This window comes from Pseudorca crassidens, chromosome 17 (assembly GCF_039906515.1).
Source record: "Pseudorca crassidens isolate mPseCra1 chromosome 17, mPseCra1.hap1, whole genome shotgun sequence".
NCBI lineage: Eukaryota > Metazoa > Chordata > Mammalia > Artiodactyla > Delphinidae > Pseudorca > Pseudorca crassidens.
The window spans coordinates 64,762,214-64,787,443 of record NC_090312.1 but is presented as its reverse complement, the minus strand read 5'-3'; positions in this window follow the sequence as shown (position 1 = coordinate 64,787,443).

Here is a 25,230-nt window from a genome sequence, read left to right as displayed (position 1 = left end):
CATGACCAAATAAAGGAGAAGGAAAAAATTCAGGACTGATTTACAGATAGTTCTGTAAAATATGTTGGTGTCATTGGAAGGAAACTATTGTAGTATTATATTCCCAATATGGTATGTTCTGAAAGACATCAATGAAGGAATACCTTCGCTGTAGGAATAAGTTAATTAAGTACATTTACTTGTTTACTTGGTAGCCTTAGAAATTACTAGAAGTATTAATCTTCACTGATTTGTGAGTAGTGATTAATAGTTGATCTGATTTTTGGGAACTTAGAACAAAATTTAAAAATAATGGTGGCAAGGAGATTGGAGCAGAGATGTGAGTGGACCACTAAATAGGCAGAGAGTGTGAAGACATTTATATCTGTGTGGAATTTCATTAAAGGGAATTTACTAAAAATTAGGCTGTTAATAATCATATGAACAAGGTGATATATGGATGTCAGTCAGCTTTCTCTTCCCCAGACATCCTTATTTTCTCAAAGGGCTCATGAACAAAATGTCCATGACATAGAAATGAAGAACATACATGGTCTCAACAAAATGATTTTCCCCTGAACAAGATTAATCTACTTACTACTACTGTGGAGAGCCTACCTGCCAATGGCAGAGACCAATGCTGAGCCCTAAATATGACATGATACTATGGAGAGACCAGCTAGCCATGTGCTGGACTGTTGATTACATCTGACCCCTTCCATTACAGCATGAGAGGCAATCAATTCTCCCTTGAGAGAATTACACATGTACTGGATATGTTTTCCTTCTTTGCTCACAATGCTTCTGGCATCATTACCATCCATGGTATTACTGCTTTATTCACCATCGCATGAATAACAATTCTTCAGACCAATTAACCAATTTCATTGGAAACAAAAGTTGTAGTTTGCTTATGCCCATGGAAATCACTGGTCTTAATTTCCATGAACCCCATCACCTACGTACTTACCTAATAAGATTTGATTGGTATCAGTTGTAAGGCAACACCCTGAAAGGATGGAATTCTATTTATAGGTTACAGTCTATGATCTGAATCATTGACCTACATATGGTGATATTTTCCCCATAGTAGGAATACATAGGTCAAGGTGGCAGACATGGCAGTAACTCTTCTCTCTGCTACATCTGTGAACAACAAATAACATTTTGTCTGTATTTCCCAAACTCTGCGTGTTTGAAGGTCCTAATTCCCAAGAGAGAAATGCTTCCACCAGAGTATGTAGCAATTGTTCCGCAGAGTATGAAGTTGAGACTGTCACTCAGCTGTTGTGGACTTCTCATGCCACTGAACCAACAGGTAAAATAAAGGGTTAATGTACTAGGTGGGTTGATTGATTCTAACTGCCAAGTATAAATTCGTGTTTTGCTATACAATCCTAGTGGTGGTAAAAACACAAGAGACCCCCCGGGGCTCCTTTTTGTATTCTCATATCTAATAATGATTCATAGTAGAAGTAAGTAGATTAACCTTGTTCAGGGAAAACTCAATAGTGAGATAAAAACACAAACAATAAAAGAAGGATGACAGACATTTCAGTCACTCCAGAAATGAAGGTTTGGATCATCTCAACAGGTAAAAACCCCAATGATTAGAGATGCTGGCTGAGGACGGAGGGAATGTGGAATGGAAAATAAAAGAAGGAAGTTAGAAATATCAACTACAACTATATGACCAGTTATAGAATGAGGCATGAAGAAACTATTTTGTTAGATATATATTTTATATAATTATATGTTATTTTTTTGGTTATTTCATGAGTATAGGCTTGGCTTATTTATGTTAGAGAAGTATTAGGCAAAATTATGACCAAATTAGAAAACTAATTAATATCAGAAATAACAAGAGGGCTTCCCTGGTGGCGCAGTGCTTGAGAATCTGCCTGCTAATGCAGGGGACACGGGTCCGAGCCCTGGTCTGGGAGGATCCCACATGTCGCGGAGCAACTAGGACCGTGAGCCACAACTACTGAGCCTGCGCATCTAGAGCCTGTGCTCCGCAACAAGAGAGGCCGCCATAGTGAGAGGCCCTCGCACCGCGATGAAGAGTGGCCCTCGCTTGCCGCAACTGGAGAAAGCCCTCGCACAGAAACAGAGACCCAACATAGCAAAAATAAATGAATGAATTAATAAACTCCTACCCCCAACATCTTCTAAAAAAAAAAAAGAAATAACAAGAGAGTATATTCATATCTACAAAAGAAAAATAGTTACCTCTTGATAGGTAATAGCATAAAGTTGCTGTTATTTTCCCTATTTGCTAATAATATTCACTAGGAGGCTTCAGCGCTGAGGAGGAGAATGTTTTTAGCATAGTTAATATACACAAGCCTTACAATTTTTGATGGTTTCAATATCATCACTGCTAAAATTTGCCTTAAAAAGGATATTTAGGGGCTTCCCTGGTGGCGCAGTGGTTGAGAGTCTGCCTGCCGATGCAGGGGACATGGGTTCGTGCCCTGCCCCCGTCCGGGAAGATCCCACATGCGGCGGAGCGGCAGGGCCCGTGAGCCATGGCCGCTGAGCCTGCACGTCTGGAGCCTGTGCTCCACAACAGGAAAGGCCACAACAGTGAGAGGCCCACATACTGCAAAAGTCTATATTTTTATGTCCTGAATTTTTATACAGAGAAAATATATTAATAGTTATATTCATTTTGAATTATTATTATGAGCTGTCATATTGAATTTTACTAAAACTTTGCTACAAATTACAAGGAAGAATATGACTTCCAGCTTTAATAGTTTTTACTTTGTAGAACACACCTTAATGATAAACTTTTAGAAATAGCTTATTTACTATGTCTCCAACAGAGTTTAATATGAAAATTAACATATTTATAAAGATTCAAAATAAATCTTGTGATTTGAAATTATGTAGTTCCATTGTGCACTTGAAGTGTCAGTTGCACAACTTTCTAAAGCTTTGATTTTCAAAGTATGGTAGGCAGACCAGTAGCCTTGACATCACCTGGGAGCTTGTGAGAAATGAACGACCTCATGGCCCATCTTAGACTTACTGAATCAGTCAGCATTTTAACAAGCTCACCAGGCATTTTTGCTGTCTGTTACTGCATAAGAACCACCCCAAAATTGGTTGGAATAATAATGTATTGAAAGCAGAGGCTCAAACAGCTATTTGCACACTGATGTTTAGCATTATCTACAATACCTAAATGGTGAAAAAAAAAACAAACCAAATATCATCAAAGGATAAATAAAATGTGTCAAATAGAAAAATAGAATTTTATTCAGCTTCTAAAAGGAATGATATTCTCATATATAATCAACAACATGGATTAACCTTGAAGACATTATAAGTGAAGTAAGCCAAAAACAACAAAAAAAAATTTTGCATCATTCCACATATTTGAGGTACCTAGAATTCATAGATAAAGAAAGTAAGATAGTGACTACCAGTGCCTCCGGAGACGGAAGGGAGAGTTATTGTTTAATGGGCACAGAGTTTCAGTTTGGGATGATGAAAATCTGGAAATGGATGGTGGTGATAACTATACACGATGTAAATGTACTTAGTGTCACAGAACTGTACAGTAAAAATGGTTAAAATGGTAAATTTTAGGATATGTATATCTTACTACAGTAAAAAAAGCTACTGAATTCATTCTTAAACTTGCAATATATATTATTATTTTATATTTATGAAGGAAACAAGAGATTCTAGCATCAAAATGAAAAGGCCAAAATGAAAAATTATTCATTAGATTCAGCACTTAAAGAATCCTTTTTAAGTTGGGAAAAAAACCAAAATATTGTAGAATCATAAAAATTATCAAAGTTCATTAATTTCAGCATATTTCTTGTGTTTTGTTCCTGCTGAAAAAGCATGAATGAGTAATATTATTGTGGAATGAAGCCTTCTTGTATTCTGCTGCCAAAGAAAATCCAAAATAAATAGTATGGACTAGGAGAGATGATATCAATGTACAAAACTTTCTGAAACTGGAAGAAAAGTCAGACAACTGTGGTATTAATTTGGTGGGCATGAGGCTGTCAGGATCAGGAGTTTCTAAATATAACCTTCTATCTGTAGTCCTTCTGTGATACAATCCCTTCCTTTTTTGGATAAGCTTATAATTGAAAGGCAACAGGTTATACCCCAAATGACATGATTAACTATACATTTACTTATAAAAGCAATAATGAAATTTCTAACATTATCCTCTTGTTATAAAACTGTTAAACTGCTTTCAATATTAGATGACAAAATTGGTCTTAAGTAGAGTGTCATGTTGGAAGTAATAAGCATATTAAAAGGTTCTTGGGCAATTAGTATTTGAGTTGTTTGATAATATTTGAAGCAATAATTACCTCTTTGATTTCCTAGACTCAAATTCCATAATGAGTTTTCCTTATTTACACTTTAATTTTAATTCCCACTTTTCTGTTGGGTTTGTTTCACAGTGAAAGAGTGCCATCGTTTATCTAGCATCGACTTTGCCCAGGCACTGTGCTAGGCACTTATGTTATGTTCTTTAGTTATATAGATAGTTATTGGATAATAATTATTATAGATAGTAATTGGAAAATCTGGATTTCAGTCTTTATTATCTGACCACTCATAAAACCCATATTCTTTCTGTTATACTATGCTGCCTTTTATGAAATGCTTAATATATTTCAATCATTGTCATAAATACACTTTCAGCAAGTGCTCAACAAAACTTTTCAAAGCCTAGTAAAGGATGTGATTTCTGCTTTTAACATAAAACATTCTAATTATGTAGTTACTGCTTCTGCTCATGTTTATTTTTTACCCATCCTCTCACTGCAGATGTGAGAAATTTTATTGAAAATCATAATAATAAGCACCATTAAGATAATTTGGAAGAAGACATCTAAATATTGTAACTCAAGGTATGAGGATTATTGAGTACTTTAAAACCTTAAATAGCTTAAGGTAAAAATGTCAAAGATCCACAGATCATATGGAATAGGTATTTTATAAAAGCTTCATAAATGTTATCTAAAGTATCCATTTCTTTGTGTTTTTTTTTTTTCCTTCTTGGAAATTATTCTTTTCTGTGATTTCGTAGACTAGGTTTCATGCATGTTAAAGTATGCATACTTGATTAGTTTATTTTTTTCTTTTATTTACTGCTATGTGGGAACAAAATTACTAGAACAGTTTTAATTTTTATATAGTATATCTAGTTGTTTATGAGGAAAATACAGAAAAGTAAAGCCTTAGAATGGTGTTAAACTTTTTAATCCAGTTGTTTGAAATCATCTTGCTAAGGCCCTGATAAGCTGCCATTTTCATACTTGCTTAGAACAAACACATTTCTAGGGCATCCTGAACTCCCAAGGTCCATCACATAGAGGACAATAGCACAGTCTGGGAAAATGAGCTTTGTTTTGATAAATGAACATATCTACAGGGACATATGCAGATAAGCAGGTGTACTTGAAAATTGTCGCACTTGAGAATCTGCTATTTATTGACATTTCCTTCTTGTTTTTCCTGTATTTAAAGGTTTTGTTAGATATGATATAACATCATTATGACCCCACTGATTTTAAATTTATGTCATTTTGGATGAAGATGGTGTTGGCCTTTTCTTCCATCATCTTTCCTTCCTTTCCTTTTCTTTCTTTTCTTTCTTGTTAGTTTTTCCCTCTCTTTACTTTTCTTCCTCTCTTTCTTCATTCTTTCCTTTCCTAACTTTTTCATAGAGTGCATATTGTTTCCTAAATGTTTCAAATCCTTTTATAATTATAATTACCAAGAGATAATTTACATGCCAATTAATATTCTAACAAAACACTTTTTATCTACATTTTACAAATTAAATTTAAATGTAACAAATATGTGGCTTGCCAAGATTAAATTATTTTTAACCTAAAAATATGAAAACAAATATTCTTAAACATCCTATTATTTAGTTCTTTTAATAATAAAAATTATCGTAAATTGCTTTTCTCTATCACAATTGAGATTTTCCTGGATTCTAAACTACTGTACTTTTAACTCTTCAGTCATAACTATAATTGTAACTTCTGTTAATATAACTTTTATCAGAATTTCTAATGCTGAAACATTCTTGCATTACATTTTATTATTCAGCAAACATTTTCAAGCATTCAAATAAGGTCATACCAATGTTGTCTTAATTTTCTCTAACTAGAGCCACATGAAGAACAGTAGTGGTAATTTGGCTCAGATTTTGAACTTTAATTTTCATTCCATCTGATAACCTTTTTTTTGTTTTGAAGAAAACACCACAGAACTTTCTTACTCAAGCTCCCTCCATACTGTTGTCCTTACTTTGTCATTCAACCATCAGAAAGTTGCAAGAGTCCTCCAGGGATGTGATATAGGGCTTTTGTTAGGCTTCTACTCAGTGTTCTGGTTGAGGAACACTGGCTACTTTTTGCTTTAAAGAAAGTTGAAGGTAGATTTTTTTGAAGTTGATTAATTGATGTAACTGTAAATCAATATTAGACTAATTGTTTCTTTCATCTATCAGTGTCTTGAAAGCGGCTTGTCTCTTTGAGTTCATTGAATTTGTTTCCTGTCCATACAGTGGTCTTTTACTTTATGCCAAGTACTGTTTTAAGTACTAAGTAATCACACCACGTGTGAGATCGTTAAATGCAGTACATTCTCAGATGAAGAAACTCAGGATTATGCAGCTATTGTACTAATCCAAGGTCTCACAGCAAGTAAGAGCTAGAGATGCTATCTGAATCCAAGTCTAACTCTAAAGCCTGTTACCCACCTTCAGTTATATACTTTAATAATTATTTATGAAAAGAAAATTTAGTTTTAATATATTCAATTAAATTAACTCTCTACTTTTTTGTAATATTGTATTAATAGATACCTATATAGATGTACATACATGCACATGTACATACATACACACCTATATGTATAAAGTTTTCTGAAATGTTGAGTAACAAAAGAAAAAAACTCAGGTCATTTTACTTAAAGTGCAGACTGTTGCTTGCTGCTAGCAATGATTATTGTAGAATATTAAATCATAATTCATTCAACTTGAATTATCCCTATAATGATAGAGTTGCTGAAGGAAAGTCCATTGCATTTCCTAGAGCCCACAAGAAAATATTCACATGACTGACTCAGTTGTAATCAAGCAGCAATTTATCCATTAAATCCTTTTACATGGTCAGGATCTTGTAATTGCATCTTTTCTCCTGCAAGATATTTTTATCGAGACTATACATGTACTTCTAGAAGTTATACAGGAAGATTCCGGAAAATTCAATCAATGGTATATTAGCATTGTGACTATGACTGAAGCAATTATTCAGTTGACTGTGGAATGATTTGTTCTTCATATATTTAATTGTAACAGCAATGATAAAAGCTAATATTTGTGGAGGGCTTTCTATGTTCCAGGCACTTTCTCAGAGCTTTTTCTTGGAAGAGCTCAAGTAAAAAAATTGATTAGCTCAACCTTCTTGGTAAGTATTCTTATCTTCTGTTTTACAGAGAAGTTAGTGAGTAAACCAAAGTCTCACAGATGGAAAGAAGAGAAATTTTCTATACACATGGATAGATAAAACCAAAATGAATCTATTCCTAGCAGTTTAAAAAAACACTATTTTCATGATACTATTTCAGTTTCATTTATTTCATTCATCCCTTTAATAAATAAAATATTATTGCTAGATGCTAGAAAACTAGGTACTAAGGACACATAAACAAAATGGAAAGAAAATTGCTGCTCTCATGAACTTAATATTCTGAGAATAGAAATAGACACTATAAAAATAAGTATATAGTATGTCAGGTGGTGATAAATGCTATGAAGAAACCAGTGTTGAGTAAAAATATAAGAAAATACAATTGAAGGTTGTCTTTCATGTAAGAAGGTCAGGAAAGGAAGTGAGGGAGGTGCTCTGTAACAAGGTGAGTGGAGCCAAGAACTGAAGGAGGTGAGAGGCCATGGAGAGGTCTAGAGAATAAATAATACACACAGGAGAGCAGAGGTCATCCAGTCCTGAAGTGGGATCATAGTTTACATATTTGAAGAGTAGCAAGGAGGCCTGCAAAGGAAGAGGAGTTGGTAAGAGACTACCTAAGTCAGGATTGAGTCAGTGGCCATCTGTGTGGATGCATAGGCCATCAAATCAGTAGGTCATTAAGACTGAATTTTACTCTGAATGGCATGTAAGGCCCAGGATCACTTTGATCAGATGAATGTTTTACTTGACTTTTGTTTTAACTAAATTACTCTGTTTTGTGGAGAATGTAGTGTAGAGGAGCAGCGGTGTAAACAGGTATAAGTTAGGTTATTTCACTAGTCCAGGCAAGCAATAACAATGGGCTTGGCCCAAGGTGATATTAGAGGAGGTAGGTAGAAATTTACAGGTGTAAACTTCCCTCTTAACATTGATTTTGCTGCATTCCAGAAGTTTTAGTATATTGTGTTTCTGTTTTCATTTGTCTCAAGATTTTTAAAATTTCTGTTTTGATTTCATCTTGAACCCATTTGTTGTTTGAGAATATGTTGTGTAATTTCCATTTATTGTTTTTTTTTAAATATAAATTTATTTATTTTTGGCTGCATTTGGACGTCATTGCTTTGTGCAGGTTTTCTCTAGTTGCAGCGAGTAGGGGCTACTCTTCATTGTGGTGTGTGGGCTTCTCGTTGCAGTGGCTTCTCTTGTTGCAGAGCACTGGCTCTAGCCATGCAGGCTTCAGTAGTTGTGTCACGCAGGCTCAGTAGTTGTGGTATGTGGGCTCTAGAGCACAGGCTTAGTAGTTGTGGCGCACAGGCTTAGTTGCTCCACAGCATGTGGGATCTTCCCAGACCAGGGCTCAAACCCATAGGCGGGCAGATTGTTAACCACTGCACCACCAGGGAAGCCCAACTTCCATTTATTGTTAATTTTCCAGTTTTCCTCCTGTTATTGATTTCTAGTTTTACACTATTGTTGTCAGAAAAAAAAAATACTTGCTATGATTTCAATCGTTCTAGATTTGTTAAGACTTTAATGGCTTAATATATGATTTATTCTACAGAATGCACCACATGTGCTTGAGAAGAATGTATATTCTGCTACTATTGGGTATAATGTTCTGTTTAAGTCTGTTAGGACAATTTGCTTTAAAGTGCGGTTCAAGTCCAATGCTTCCTTGTTGATTGTCTCTGGATATTCTATCCATTGTTGAAAGTAAGGTATTGAAGTTTCCTACTATTACTGTATAGTTGTCTACTTCTCACTTCAGATTTTAGTATTTGCATAGTACATTTAGGTGCTCCAGTATTGAGTGCGTATATATTTATGATTGTTATATTTTCTTGATAAATTGACCCCTTTATAATTATATAATGACCTTCTTTGTCACCCTTATGGTTTTTGACTTAAAATCTATTTTGTGTGTTATAAATGTAGCCACCTCTGCTCTCTTTTGTTTTCCCTTTGCATGGAATATGTTTCCTTCCCTTCACTTACTGTTTATATGTGTCCTTAAAGCTGAAGTGATTCTCTTGTATGTAGCATATAGTTGGGTTTTATTTTTACATCCATTCCATCACTTTATGTCTTGACTGGAGAATTTAATATATTTACAATTAAGGTAATTATTGATAGATTAAGACTTGCTATTGCCATTTTTTAAATTGTTGTCTGGTTGTATTATGTTCCCTTTCTTCCTCTTTTGCTGCCTTTCTTTGTGATTTGATGATTTTCTCTAGTGATACGTTTTGTTTCCTTTCTTTTTACCTTTTTTGTGTTTATTATAAGTTTTGCTTTGTGGTTACCATGAGGCTTACATAAAACAGCTTATGGCTATAATAATCTACTTTAAGCTGGTAGCAACTTAACTTCAATTACATTAAAAAACTCTACTCTTTTACTACCTGTCTCACATTTTATGTCACAATTTACATTTTTTCATATTGTTATATTATAAACAAAGTATTGTAACTATAGTTATTTTTAATATGCTTACCTTTTAACCTTTATACTAGAGTTAAAAGTGATTTATGCAACAACTTAACATTACTAAAGTGTTCTGAATTTGACTATATACTTACCTTTACCAGTGAATTTTATACTTTAGTATGTTCTCATGTTACTAATTAGCATACTTTCATTTCATCTTGGGGAACTCCCTTTAGTATTTCCTGTAAGGCAGGTCTAGTGGAGTTGAACCCCCTCAACTTTAATTTGGAAAGTCTTCATCTCTCCTTCATATCTGAAGGACAGCTTTGTTAGGTAAAGCACTCTTTGTTGGTATTTTTTTCTTTCAGCACTTTGAATGTATCATCATACTCTCTCTTGGCTTCCAAGGTCTTTGCTGAGAATTCTACTGACAGTCTTATGGGTATTCCCTCTTGTGTGAAAAGGTGCCTTTTTCTTGCAACTTTCAAAGTTATCTCTTTTCCTTGATTTTCAACAGTTTAATTGTAATGTATTTCAATGAAGTCCTCTGGATTAAAGCTGTTTGGAGACTTTTGGGCTTTATGTACCTGGTCGTCAATATTCAGTGAGTTTAAATGAGAAAGTATAGACAATAAGTACACAGCACATTGTTTAAAGACTGTATCAAGGTATATTTTCCATATCATAAAATAGACAATAATTTTGAGTTTTGTTGTAAATGGAAACACCGAATTGGAGAGGTAACTGGAATAGAATATGAAAGGAAGAGAAGTTTTAAAAATTAATTTATGTTTACTATAAGCTATTTCAGTATGTATATATGATGACGGGAATGATCCAAGTCATGTATACAGAAACAAACAAATAAAAGTGCCAGTCTGGTATGAGCTAGAGAGGGTAGTATCCAGGCAGAAGTTGAGAGGTTAACCTTACCTAGAAGGAAGGACAATACATCCCTTAAAACAGGAAAAAAAAAGCATATGTATGTAGAGATACAGGTAAGCTGATAGATTTGATGGTGGAGCTTCTGTAAAATCTCTAATGATTGGTCGCATTTTCTCAGTGAAGTCAGAGGAAAGATCATTAACTAAGAGTATGTATGTCTGTGTGTGGATGGGGAAGGGTATCTGGAAATTTTACTAGAATGGAAAAGATATGAAATAGACCCTGGGAGATTGAACTGACTAATAAAATGATTATTGGGCAGCACTAAGGTCCCATCTGAAGTTAAAAGTCAAAAATTTAAAATAAGGTTAATCATCAAAGTTGGACATTCTCTTTAATCATAATTGGAGGTACAGATATAGGTTCAGAGTAGGACATGAATTGGGTTTAACCAGGTGTTAATCCAGGTATGGCTTTGCCCAGGGAGTACTCCAGAGTGGGGAAGGATCACTGAAACTGAGAATGTCTCTTAAGGAATGATTATCATGAAGTACAATGGAATATAAGCTGAGTAAGAGAGGATGGATATCCTGAAGCAGAGAAGGAACAATGAAAAATTAAAGCTTAGCGGTCAATAGCTTAGAAGTACTGATGAGGTAAAATCATTTTAAACAGGTGTTTTATATATGGTAAAAGGTTACTTGTTGGCTTTTAGTTCAACCTTAGAAAATATGCCTTCCAGTTACCTAGAGAATTTCTTTTTTCTAATGTATGTAAATCAAATTGATTTCAGTGATTGCTCTTAAATACTGATTTTTGCCTGCAGCATAAATCCTATTTCTATGTGATTTTTTAGTGAATAGGGATACTTAGGTTGTATGTGAGGACCCAGTAATTTTTAAAATTAGGTAACATGGAACTTATTGTAATTATTTGCAATAGTGTGGAGTAGTATATTCAAAATTTATGCGGCAGAAACTTTTAGCTTGAATGAATTAAAGCTTTTGGTTTTGAAAACCTGTCTGTTTCTTAATATAATCAGATATGTGAGTCTCTATAAACTTTCTTTGCTTTCAAAGGCAAACATAACTAATAATTTCTCTAAAGGTCTCGAATCATTCCAACATCTGTTCTTGGTTTACTATAAAAACCATGTCTCTGATCTCATGTGTTGAACTACTGTATGTTTGCCACTGTCTATTTCCTGTGAAAAAATACATTGAACAATAATAGCTTTTGTTCCTAACGCTCCAACCACTAAAACAGCTGAACAAATAATATCCATGCTTTCATTTGGAATAATTTATTCCATGTACATGTTTATGCAGAGTCATTTGGCTTATTGGATGTTTCATCATTTAAAAATCAAATCTCAGAATTTTAGACTACTGAAAACTCTTGTCTAATAGTTTCCTCATGCTTATAGTAATTCTCTTAACAGCATTTCCTTCCTAATTCATCATCTTATTTTGTGTATAGTTTGGTTTTTATGAGTAGAAGTGGTTAAAAATCCCCTTTATTAACAAAGTTAGTGAAAATTTCCATTCAAGGCCACACATTTTGCAAATAACATTAAAAGATTAAATAATTTTGCATTTTAACCTTAAAAAGAACTCTATTTGCTCTTTTGTTACCTAAAGAAAGAATAACTATAGATTTGTAATGATATAAATTTTAATACATTTGTCTTAGCTCAACACACTCCAGATGACTTAATGATAGGCTGAGCAACACAGAGCAAGCCTAACTTCCATTCCACTAAGTATCTTATTACAGAAACATTACTAGCCCAGACATGGAATAAGTCATGCACTGATTAAATAAGACAAATAAAAACACCATTTAAAAGGAAGGAAAATAAGTTACTTAAAAATCAGTCTTAAATCATTGGCAGTGGCAACAGTTTGGAATTTCTTTTTTTAAGCATACAAAACTCTTCTATTTTTAAACATTTAGGAATTATAGTTTTGAATTTGGTCACCACCACATCCCATTGAAAACCAAAAACTGCAGTCATTCAACTATCCAGTTGACCCACTGTCTAATAACAGACTATCTAGAAAGCTCAGGGCATCTGTTTTCAATTTAAATTCGGACCTTACAACCTATGATAAAGTGATATGAGTAAAGTGATAAACCTGTGAGTAAATTGTCAACTTTAAGGTTTGAATTTGTATACCAGCACTTGAGAGGTTAACACTTCATCACAATTCAGCTACTTTAAGGAATAAACTGTTTCTTGGTAGTAGTATATCTTCATTCAGGAAATAATGAAATTATGGCTGCATGAGTTTGCTAGCATTGCTGTAACAAAGTGTCACAAACTGAGTGGTTCAGAACAACACAAATTTATTATCTCACAGTACCGGGGACCAAAAGTCTAAAAGTCAAGGTGTTGACTGGGCCATCCTCCGTCTGGAGGCAGTAGGGAAGAATCTGTTCTAGGCCTCTCTCCTAACTTCTGGTAGTTATCTGGATTGTGACAACATAATTTCAATTTTCACATGACGTTCTCCTTTTGTGCCTATCTCTCACTGTATCCAAAAGTTCCCCTTTTTATAATAACACCAGTCATATTAGATTAGGGCTCACCTTAATGACCTCATTTTAACTTAATTACCTCTGTAAAGACTCTCCAAGAAAAGTCACATAATGAGGTGCTAGGATTTAGGACTCCAACATATCTTTTTCGGGGGACATAATTTAATGCATAAAAATGGCTTTTTATTTTGGCAGCTAGTTTTATCATAGGTGTGACCTATATACACTTTACAACTCAAATGTTTTCTCAACAATGTTACACTCAAAACTTTATATGCTATATATTTATGATTAGTAATTTAATACTCTAATCATTGTTACTTAAAATCATATACAAAAGTATTACAATTATAATATGTCTTTGAGAAATAATTTAGTATCTATTTCACAAATCTAGATCAGCTTACCTTTGGAGCTCTCACTGGATATCTCACTCTTCCTTCATCCTTGAGATATAGACAGAATGTTTCCTTCAACTTACCATGAATCTCTGTTTGCGCCCACTATTCTTCCTTAGTGGTGAGCATGGCTCCAGTTATTTCTGGCAGCATGACATCAAAACTCTTATAACTCCATACAGGCAATTTCTGACGGCTTCTCTATTAGTGCACAGTTAGTTTAATTTTCTTTATGACTTGTCAAAAGACTACATAAGAATCTCAAATATTCAACGTAGATTCATAATGTCACTGTGTCTCCTTCCCACTAGTTTTGCTACAATCAGAAGTTGATTTTATAGATGCATTACTACCTCATTGCAAGATAATCATTTACAACAAAGAGGACTAATTTATAGATTGTATTCAATTAATTTTAAAATGTTTACTTGTTACCAATTTCTTTGAAATCCATCTAACTGTTAATTTCATTCAGGCACAGCTTCCTGCTAATCAATGGTTTCCTTTTTATGTTCCTTTTCAAGAACAAATCTTTGGAGAAAAAAACTGAAAAGAACTAAGTAGGATTTCAGACCTCAAGTCTGCAGTATGATAGTTTCTATATTTATAGAGTTGGGTAGTTGCAAGAACCCCTAAGACATTCTGACTTTGTGTCAAAGTCTGACATTGTGTGAAAGCTCCTCATATTATAAACACAAATGGAATATGCTGCATGTTACATTTTCTGAACCACACTAAAGACTAAACTAATGGTAACTACAACTTATGTTGTACAAATTGTGTTGGGTTTGTTTACGTGCTTTATACTTACTTTGTTTGTTTGTTTTTTTTGCGGTACACGGGCCTCTCTCTGTTGTGGCCTCTCCCGTTGCGGAGGCTCCAGACGCGCAGGCAGGCTCAGCGGCCATGGCTCACGGGTCCAGCCGCTCCGCGGCATGTGGGATCTTCCCGGACGGGGGTATGAACCCGCGCCCCCTGCATCGATAGGCGGACTCTCAACCACTGCGCCACCAAGGAAGCCCTGTACTTACTTTTAATTCTTATCAACTAACAGGTAGAAATTTGAATCCTAATTTTACAGATGAAGAGACATGGACCTGATGTCATTAAATATTTGTTGAAGGAATACATAGGTAAGAAATGGGGAGAACAGATTTTGAAGCCAGATCTGCTCACTCTGACCAGTTCACATGCTGCCTTGAAAGTAGAACATTCCAACAGTTGGACCTGCTTAGTAGTATAAAATTCTGCCTCAGGATGTAGTAATTCCTATGTTCCAGATTCACTAGAAACACAAAACAAAACAAAATAGAATAAACCAAAAAATATATATAATAAGGACTCTTGTGGTCTTCTGTTGGAGATATCATGATGCTGTACAACGCAAGAGAATGAAATTTTAAAATTTTTGCTAATGCACTTGGATATTTACTTTTCTTTTTCATCCTATTTATTTCTATTTTATTCTGGTCTAGCCTATCTAATTTTTTAAAAATTCTGGTCACAATTCATTAAATGTGTTTCAAAAATCACTAATGGGTGAAAAGTTTGAAAATCATGCAATTAAGTGATATTTCCCTCTGAGAACCTTTGCTTTTTGTGACACACACATGGATACACATACACACATTTTTTTGTACTTTTGGACTGGGAACACTGATGCTCACCTGGTAATCCATTAGCCAGTGTTGCATGTTTGCTATTGTGTCTCCTTATTTCTGCATCTTAATTCAAAATGGTCTGGGATGATGAGGTTAGATCTGTTTCCCTGGTATGCAAGCTCCCTTTCATGGGCATGGGAGATTCCAAGGTCTAGCTAGAGTCTTCAGAAGCATATGATGGGGGAACTGAATTCAGTTTCTCTAATTTCCTGTCTTATACATAGTTAATTCATTCATTCATTAAATATTCATTGAACACTTAGTACATGCAAGGTGCTGTGTTAGGCACTGAAATTTCATCAGAAAATTAATGCAGACATGAACTCTTCTCTCACTGAGATTATAATCTAGGTTTATAATCTTTCACACATAATCACACAAAGATATAGAATTGCAACTTTTTGTGACATACTTCAAAGAGATTCTCTTGCTTAGAAAATCCCTCTTCCTATTGCTTTACCCCCTTTCCCCCTCCTTCCCCAGTAAATATAGGGAATAAAACAATGTTTAGTAGGTAAATCTAGAAATGTCACCAAAAGTAGCTCTCTGAAAAAAATGTGCCCTACCCCCTGCCTCAGCCCTGTCACATACAAATAGCATATTATACTGTCATTGGGGGAGGAGGGTGAAGAAGGAAAGAAAGAAGGAAAGGTAACTGCCTGTCTCAATTCCTGACAATTGATTTCCAAATGCAGATTTGGAATACAGTTCATTTGAATTTGAAGGTTTCCTGCAAAGCAGTTTTGCAAAGCATAATAACAGCGACCAAATTTTCAGCAAATTTGATTTATTTCATACATTGATTTTGTCATAAAAAGCCAGACATCTGCAGCTTTACTTTTCCTGAGGCAGGTAGAGTGATGTAGATTCACAGGACAAAACAGATTTGCTACTTTTTTTCTTTTCTTTGAACTGATTATTCCCTATTAAAATAGATTCTCCTCTGAGTTTCAGTCAGCCTTCCAGTCAGGGATGGTTTTCCTGAACAGTATTGGCAGGAAGTTCTGACTCTGATTTGGATTTTGAGATTTAGTGTCAGGTTGAGTTAAGGAGTTGATTAAATTATTTCATTTCATTTCTAAGGTACCATTTTTAAATGTCAAATCATTGTTAGATGCTAAACCTTTCATTGTATTTTAAAAGTGTATTTCAGCTTACTTTTAAAGAAAAAAATACTCCCCAAAATATTGGATCAATAGAGCCTAAATGATGGACATTTATGCAGTTACATTCAGTTGTCTAAAAAATGAAACCTACATTATAGCTGTTGTTTGAAATCTTCCAACCTTCATATGTGGTTACTAGTATCCTTCTCAGTGAGTGCCATACATAGCCCTCTAGTGATTCTGATTTCCACTGGTAAATTCTCAGAAAGAATCCTTATAATGAACAATGCATTTAGTCTTAGAGGCATAGATATTTCTTTTAAGTTAAAAATTAGACAAACAATCACATTTAATAAATTACTCTCTATACAACACCTAGCCTAAACTTACATATAATTTAATGTAAACTTTATGTTATGTTAATGTATTTCTAATTGGGCAATAGTTTGGTTACATGGTTTCTTTTTTTTCATCAAATGTCTTTCAAATGATAGATGACAAAATAGAAGACTGAGTAAGGGCTAAAGTAATATATTTGATTAAACATTTGCATAAGAATAATATAGAAGCACCAACTGCAAACAGATGAAGCATTATATTGGACTGTCCATAACAAGAATATATAATATTAAACTATGTATCAGTTCTTCTTCGCTTAGTGTTAATCTTATATGAACATAATATAGGGTAAGGTTTTAGAGCTAAAAGCTTAGGCTTTGGGGATAACCAGACTCTGTTTTCTCACATTAGTTACATGTCCTTGGGCACATTATTCAACTTCTCTAAGCCCAGATTTCTCCACTTACAAAATCTAGATAATATGGCAAGAATTGAAAATGGCACTAAATTAAATAATTTATTTAGGGTGCCTTGTAGTAATCAACAAATAGTAGTTCTTTTCCACGCTTCCCTAGATCATTCACAATTCACTTCTCAATTTAATCCAAATATAGAGGGCCTGGAAAAGCATTTTCAGTAGTACTAATTATCACTGCCCATCCTTCAAGTTCTATGAGTTGTGAAAATAGAATTGTTTTCCAATTTTTATTTTTGCTAGTACTTGTACCCAGAGAGCTCTAAATATCTAATAGGTGTCTTATTCTTGAAGCCACCTCCATCTCCCCAGTGCCCAGTGCTACCCAGCACCCTCCAGGAATTTTGCTTGAGCATTGCTTGAGCTTGCATTTCAGCAAGTTCTTATAACATTTTTCTGACTGCCCTGCTTCCTTTGGCTTTAGCTTGCTCTCCAAATCTTGTTAGGTATTTTTCTGTCATCAATTCTCTTCGTAAGTCTAGCTCAGTGGACCTATTTTATATCAAGTAATGTTTAAACACTAGTAGAGTGATTGTGTTATAAGAGTCATTAATCTTACCATTTGATATTAATAAATGCCTCTAGGGTATTAGTTTTTGTTTGGTAGGGTTTTTTTCCTTGAAAGAGTTAGCACCAACCTGGATTTGGGTATCTGTAGAGTCTAGCTTGAGTATCCAGTGGTGGTGAAGAAAGAAAATTGGACACTAAAGATGTTGGTTCATTGGATGCACTGTTTATTGAAAATCCTTTAAAAATCTAAGTGACATTCCCGGTAGGTCAAACACTTAATTAGCAAAGAGAATTGATTGATATTACTTTTGTAAAGTGATAGTTTGGCACAGAGAATAAGAAATCATTGACCCTCATCATATTTTCAATATCTAAGTTACTTGCTTGTCATCCTGATTTTCTTCATCCAACAGGGCCTCATTCATATTTCCTGCTGAGATTGCAAAATTTGTTTACTGTATTTACTCTCTTACTATTTAAAAAATGTCAAATTGTGGAAGGTTTTATTATATGTTCTTTTCAACAATTATGCTAGAGATCACAATAACCTCCATGTACATAATTACATTGTTTAAGGCAAAGTAAACTATTTTACAATTATAGACATAGAAGACACAGTAAATGTTTTAAATTGCAGAAATATTCATGAACCAAAATCCAGTAATCTAATTTCTGAAATTTTTATTTTAGGGAAACACTAAAAATTAATAAATATTTCACTCAAAATTTATTGCAGCATTATTTTTACTGATGACAAGTTGAAACCAATCAAGATGATGCATGCATATAAAATTGGAGAAAATAATAGAAAAATTTTAAAAGTCTGATTTTTCTGTGTGGTTATATTTTCTTTTTCGTTCTCTATTATATTTGATATTATCCAATTTTTTTTTAAGGTAAAGCTTGTGTGTGTGTGTGTTTGTGTATGTGTGTGTGCTAGAGAGAGAGAGGCTCCTACATCAATTTTTCTGGAAATCAATACTTACTTCCAACACAAATTCAACAGTGCCATCATTTATATATATGATAACTAAAATTTAGTTCTAAAAATAAGCCCTGATATTTAAATGTTTATCTTTGTTAAGTTTTATTTTAAAATACCAGACATCTCTGAAAATAGTGAAGGTTAGAACTGACCAAAATGATTAAGTAAGTTTAAATTTGTCCTCAAGATAGAATTCAGCAAATATACCCTCAAAGTAATGGAATACACTTGACTCTCCTCAGGACTGATTACGTCTTCATCATGTACCTACACAATGTAAACATTATGGAGACTGTAATGATATAAAATGTCCAAGCATTCCACAACAATAACAAAGCAACTGATACATTACTTTTCTATAAAATCTTAAATTGTCATAACAATATTAATACCTATGAAATTTGAATAGAAAGGTAAAATTTACTAAAACTGCAGTTGTCTCATTTTACCAGCAGATCATTACTATCTACTACTACTACTATTACTATAGTAAAGTAATAACTTTCGTTAAAAAATGCATTTTATTTTCCTTGGCTGTTGTTTGAAATAAGCCTTACTGAAATTCTGTGCAATTATATTCCTTGCCACACTGAGGCATATACATTTTTGAGGCAGTTAACAAAATTGAGAAATTGAACCCAAGGTTTTGCATATTCGCTACTTAATGGGAAAATTTTGTCATTTTTGAATTCAGTTGGATATAAGCAAATCCAACTCCTTATTTGTACCCCTGAGACTCTTACAAAATAAATATCATTACAGTAAAATTAAAAGAAAAAAACACAATCTTGTGCTCACTGGACATTTGCTGTTTATGAATATTACTTTAAATGAGTGGGCCATTATCTGCAACATTAATTATTTCAATGCTGAGATTTTCTTCATGAATTATATGTTTGTAATAGAATATCACTGACAGAGCATCAATCTTTCTTTTTTTCCTTTTTTACAAATGAAAACCATAATCTGTACAGAGACCAGATTCTACCCAAAGCGCAAAATCCCGCTTTACATTCAGAACATATAATTGAAATGAGATGGTATATGGATTAGTATTAACAATGGATAGCAGAAGTCCATAAGTTAGCAATAATTATGTTTCCTTTGGATGATTTTAAGGCATGGTTTGATAATGCAAAGTTAGAAAAGAAAATCTCATTCAACTAACTATAAGCTCTTTTGTAAACTCAGAGAGCCCAAATTTTGAAAATTGCCCTAGAATGCCCTATTTTTCTTACCAGTGTAATGGATAAATCAGTATATTACCTAAATCATTGAGAACTTGGTATTTGCTGATTGCTTTATATATATATATATCACCTAACCTTCCCAATAATAATATGCATGGTGACTATAACCTCAGCTGACATATAAGGAGCTGAAGCTTTGAGGCAATACATAACATATTCAAGATCACTCTGTTAATAAATGATAGCACCAGTCAGATTGGATTCCAGTTATATCTGACTCCAGAACCAATGCTTTGTGTGATAATGTTGTTGTACAGCAGAACAATATATATCTAGGAGTCTAAACATGCAAAATAGCTCAACAATAGATTAATTCAGAAGCTGAGTTTTAAATGACTAATCAATATTTTAAGAAACATACCATTGTAATGTACAAATAATAAATAGTGTATCATGAAGGCATGACACACGTGATGCAGATCAAGGAGATGGTGGTGTTGAACAAGTACAAACTACAAGATGGAGAAGACAAGGGTTGCACTGCAAATGGCAGATTAAAATACATTTACTGATTGTTATTTTGAGTTGTGAAAAATCTCAAATATAATAGAAGGAATTAATAGCATGAAGGATATTTACTACTGAGCAGAAGACACTGTGGATTTGCAGACTGAGGGGACAATTTGCAAAGGAACAATATCACAAGGCACTCAAATAACTCCAATGGACAATTTCAGGAGAGCTTTGACATCTTTATCTTCCTCATAATAAGTCACTTTAATATACTCCTATCTGGTGGTCAAAAAGATTCTCAGACATTAAAAATGACTCACTTTTTTATGATTATAAAACCTTTTCTGACATTTTTAAGGAGATGAGAATGAGTTGCAAACTGATTTTCTGTGACAGAATCTACAAGTAAAGTGCGCTGATTAAATTTGAATAATATATAAGTTTTAAAAACTTATATTTTCCTATTTCCTATTTTGATTGATATAATATGCTTTCTGAAGTCATCAAATATTTTATAAAATATTTAGAGACTTTTAAATATTTTATACATTATATATTTACATTAAATATATATTTCATATTTAGTTTAAATCAAATGTGTTTAGTTTTTTACCATACCTAATGGTCCAGTATGCTAAAATGCCTTTTCCTTTTTGATATTACAGTATTCAAACATAAATATTATTAATCCAGAACAGGTCAGTGCCTAGCCAATCCAGAGACATGGTCTACAGTGCATCTTTCTGCCATCAGTCAGTGATGGTTATTCGTAAAAAAGAGTTCTGTTTTCTAGCCTTTTTTTGCCTACCTGAGACAAAGTGTGCAGCAGAGGGCTGCACATAAACCAGGCTAAATCAGAAGTGTTTGATTCATTTAGTTTCCCTACTGATCAGCTTTACACTTAAGTGACTAGGTAAGAAGACCACATCCATTCAAAGAAGGCTGTCTCTTGGTGATGGTGGTAGTCAATCTAACATTGGAAGACAATAAGCAGGAGATGGAAATAAGTTTTGTTTTTTTTAGGGTGGAGATTACAGGTAACATATTTTTTTCTTTTCATAATGTTTTCTTTCATATTAGTATTACATTGTTTTTGTAATTAAGATTCAATGTACTCTGCATCCCTGCCATCACACTGCCAGATCCCTTGCAAGCTCCCAGCATCTGTTTTATTCTGAATCCATTGTTAACCTTGAAACTCAAGATCTCTGCAAGCAGGGCTCTTTTATGCCAAAGACCATTCACTCTACATTGCTCATATTTGAAAAGCACCAATAAGATTTGACTGACCAAGAATATCTCTTCCAGCTCTTTCAATTTCTAAGGCTGATTCAAATAGTATTTCCTGGGAGAATTACACATCAATCAACACATATTTAGTACACATTCTAAGCAAGACCTATGTAAATATTGTAACTCGTTAACAGTATCACAGTCTATAAATTAGGCAGCTATTGCAAGATAAGGGCAAGGCCAGGAGGTAATGGGGCATAGGACATTAATCAGAAATATAAGCCCTACATGAGAATAGGACAGGCCAAGTTGTTCAGGATGGAGTGGAGTTCTGAGTAATGTGGATAACTGTTGGACAACTGTGGAGGAAAACAAAGAAAAGTTTGCCTGTGATACTAGGTTGACAATAATAACAGCTGCATTACATGGAGTTTCGGCTATAAGCTGAATCTGCTTCTGCCAGGCACATTATTTTATAAACATTATTTGTAATTTTCACAAGTAAGGATACATATCTTCATTTTATAGATAAGGACACTAAGATGTAGAGACTGTAAGTGTTACTTAAAGCCACACAGCTAATAAATGGTTCAGCCAGGATCTGTCTGAGTGCCCCCACTTGCTGGTACTTATTATTCATTTGTTCATTACCATAAGTTGAAATTTTCATGGAGATTTTCTTCGTAGGTGATTTTTTTTTTTTTATTCCTTTAGGTAATGTTTAGGTCATGCATCTATCTACAGGCCCTAGTGCTTCCAACCCTGGAAAATCAGTTAAGCTCTGAAGTCATAATTCCTATGATAAAGCATTTCATTGCTCATCACTTACCCCTGCCTCATTATTTTTCCATTATATCCAAGAGGGAAATTCAACTAACAAATATGATCCAAATTACTGAAACCCCATGCCCTGAATATATGCATTTACTCTTTTATTGTGAAGTTGAGATAATTCATTTTCTAATTCCATCCTTTCCATGTTCCATTTCACACATCCATGTGTTCCTTATGATATTTTTAAAGTATAAGGAGAATAAAAAGAATGAAACATTGGAGGGAAAAAAAGTAACCTGCTATTCCTCCTTAGTGTGTATTGTCCTTTTTTCTTTCCTTTCTCTTGTCTCATATGAATGGCTTTATTGGGAAAATCTCAACACAGACTTTCCCTTCTTTCTTTCATTTTATCATGTTTCTTTCTCCAAAATCCCATATAATTTAAATACTACCTAACTTTCTCACTTAGCTTTCCAGAAGTTTACAAGCCCGAAGGCCCAAGAAGAAGTCTCATGTGAGATCATGAAAAAATATTTACATGTGAAAATATATGTGATTTACAAATCATTAATAGATATGACTTTAGTAGTAAGAATTCTTACTAATACAGATATCTGGGGAACACAGGACCTCTAGTTGCTGCATAGCTATTTCCCAATGGATTTTATGTAGAATAGGAATTCCTCCTTGCCCTGTCAGGTCATATCATCTACACAGACTACTTGGCAGTGAATGATATGTGAGCTTGGCTGTGTTAATGGGAGAAAAACATTCCTGGTTCTCATTCAAGATCATAGAGTTATGCCATTAAAAAATACTATCTTCCCTCTCTGTAATACCAAAAAGCAGAGTATGGTCACATTTTAAGAAAACTATTCAAAAAATTAAGAAACTCTCACTTTCATAGCATTTAAAACTGAATGATTATTCAAAATACCACACTTTTCAGTATTTTGTAAATAAGGACACTCACCAAGTAAAATCTATTCGGCAAATTTTTCTTAGGAGGTAAATATAATCCCTTCATGATTATTAAAACCATGGCATTGTTAATGTTTTTGATAGCACAGACCTAAATGAACACATAGATGAATCCATTATTTTAAATGGCAGTATTGTCAATTTTTAAGCAATTAACAATAGTTCATTTAAAAAGGGTGCCTTTAGGAACAATATTTTTAAACATCTCCCTTTTCTTTTTTCTTTCTTTTGAAAAAGAGACGCACTTTGATAAGCTGTTTAAACATATTATGCATTATTAAAACTTAACATTATATGCTTGACAGATAGCATATAGTTTTCTCTAGGGCTTTATTGCAGTCTGTGAAACTCATTAGTTGTGGTTTCATTGCCAGTGGCAAAACACAGAATGTTCTATAAATTAAAACATTTGGCTATGGCTATGGGAAATTCTCCATGATAAACAGGGGATGGGGATGGGAGTGGGAATCAAACCTCACTGTTTTCATCCAAAAAAGAAAAAAATTCAGTGTGTGCTGAATTTGTGCTCCAAGTTTGTTTATCTCAGAGATTGAACATTCTAAACAATGTGGGAATTGCAGTAATTTTAGAACCAGTGTAGATAAATTTACAAGTTAAATCACAATGTTTACGAAAGAATATATAGAGCAGTATACCTTACTTGTACCAGATGCTGGTAATCCGGACAGTGGGCTATCAATTAAAGTGGACAGTAACTTGGCCATTCTTCATGTTGACTCCATTTTGCCAGATTCTTTTTTTTTAGGTTAATGTTTTTTAACAGCATGCTATTTCCTGTCATCATCAACTTTTACTATCTCTTCAGTTTCCATTCTATATTTAATTCAATTATTTTATTGGAATTGACAAATATATATTCCACCATTAACCCATATAGATCCAGCCAACCATGTGTCCTGAAGTAAATACGTTTCTGCCCATAATAGTATAGGTGGTTGATTTCATACTCATTTGTATGACATTAATATAAAATTCAACTTAGGTACACATTTCTATGACTTTAAACATATATAGATACCATCAATGTAACTCACACCTTTACATAGGATAAAATGATCAAGATTATGTAAGTGCGAACGAATTACTACCAACACGTAAATAACGGGGACACTTTCAAATGAATTACTGATACTTAATTAGTTAAACTTGTCAAATAATTACAGAATAATCAAAGCTCTCATCAGCAACTGTGATACACTGATGAAATGTGATTTAATAGAACATGTATAAATTTGCACTTGGTTGAAACATCTGCAAACTGTTTTAGCGCATTGGGCTAGAGGCATTTCTGCAATCACTGTGACTGTATTCCTCGCTCCTCCACAACCAGCAACCTTCTCCTTTTTGTTTATCCCCTTCCTCTTTCCTGCCTTTTCTCTTCTTTTTGCTTCTTTACTATCCCCCACCTCGTCTTTATTACAGTTTTAAATATTGTATGTATAATCCATGTTACTCTACCATTAAACTGTGCGAGTCTAGAGCACTTACCTATTTGAATGTATTTTTGGTAAGCCTAGAAATGTATATGCACCTAATTTGTTTACCAAATTCTATATTAAACTCACATAGTGTATATTTTTGATAAAATAGTTGACAATGGATTGCCTTCAATTACATTATTCGTTTTTCAGATTGTAAAAAATTCAGTGTTTGCTGGTTTCCTTACTTACTATAGAGTTAGTCCTAATGCAGTTCACATCCTCTGTGATCTCTTTCCAAACTAAAGCCATAAATATGCCT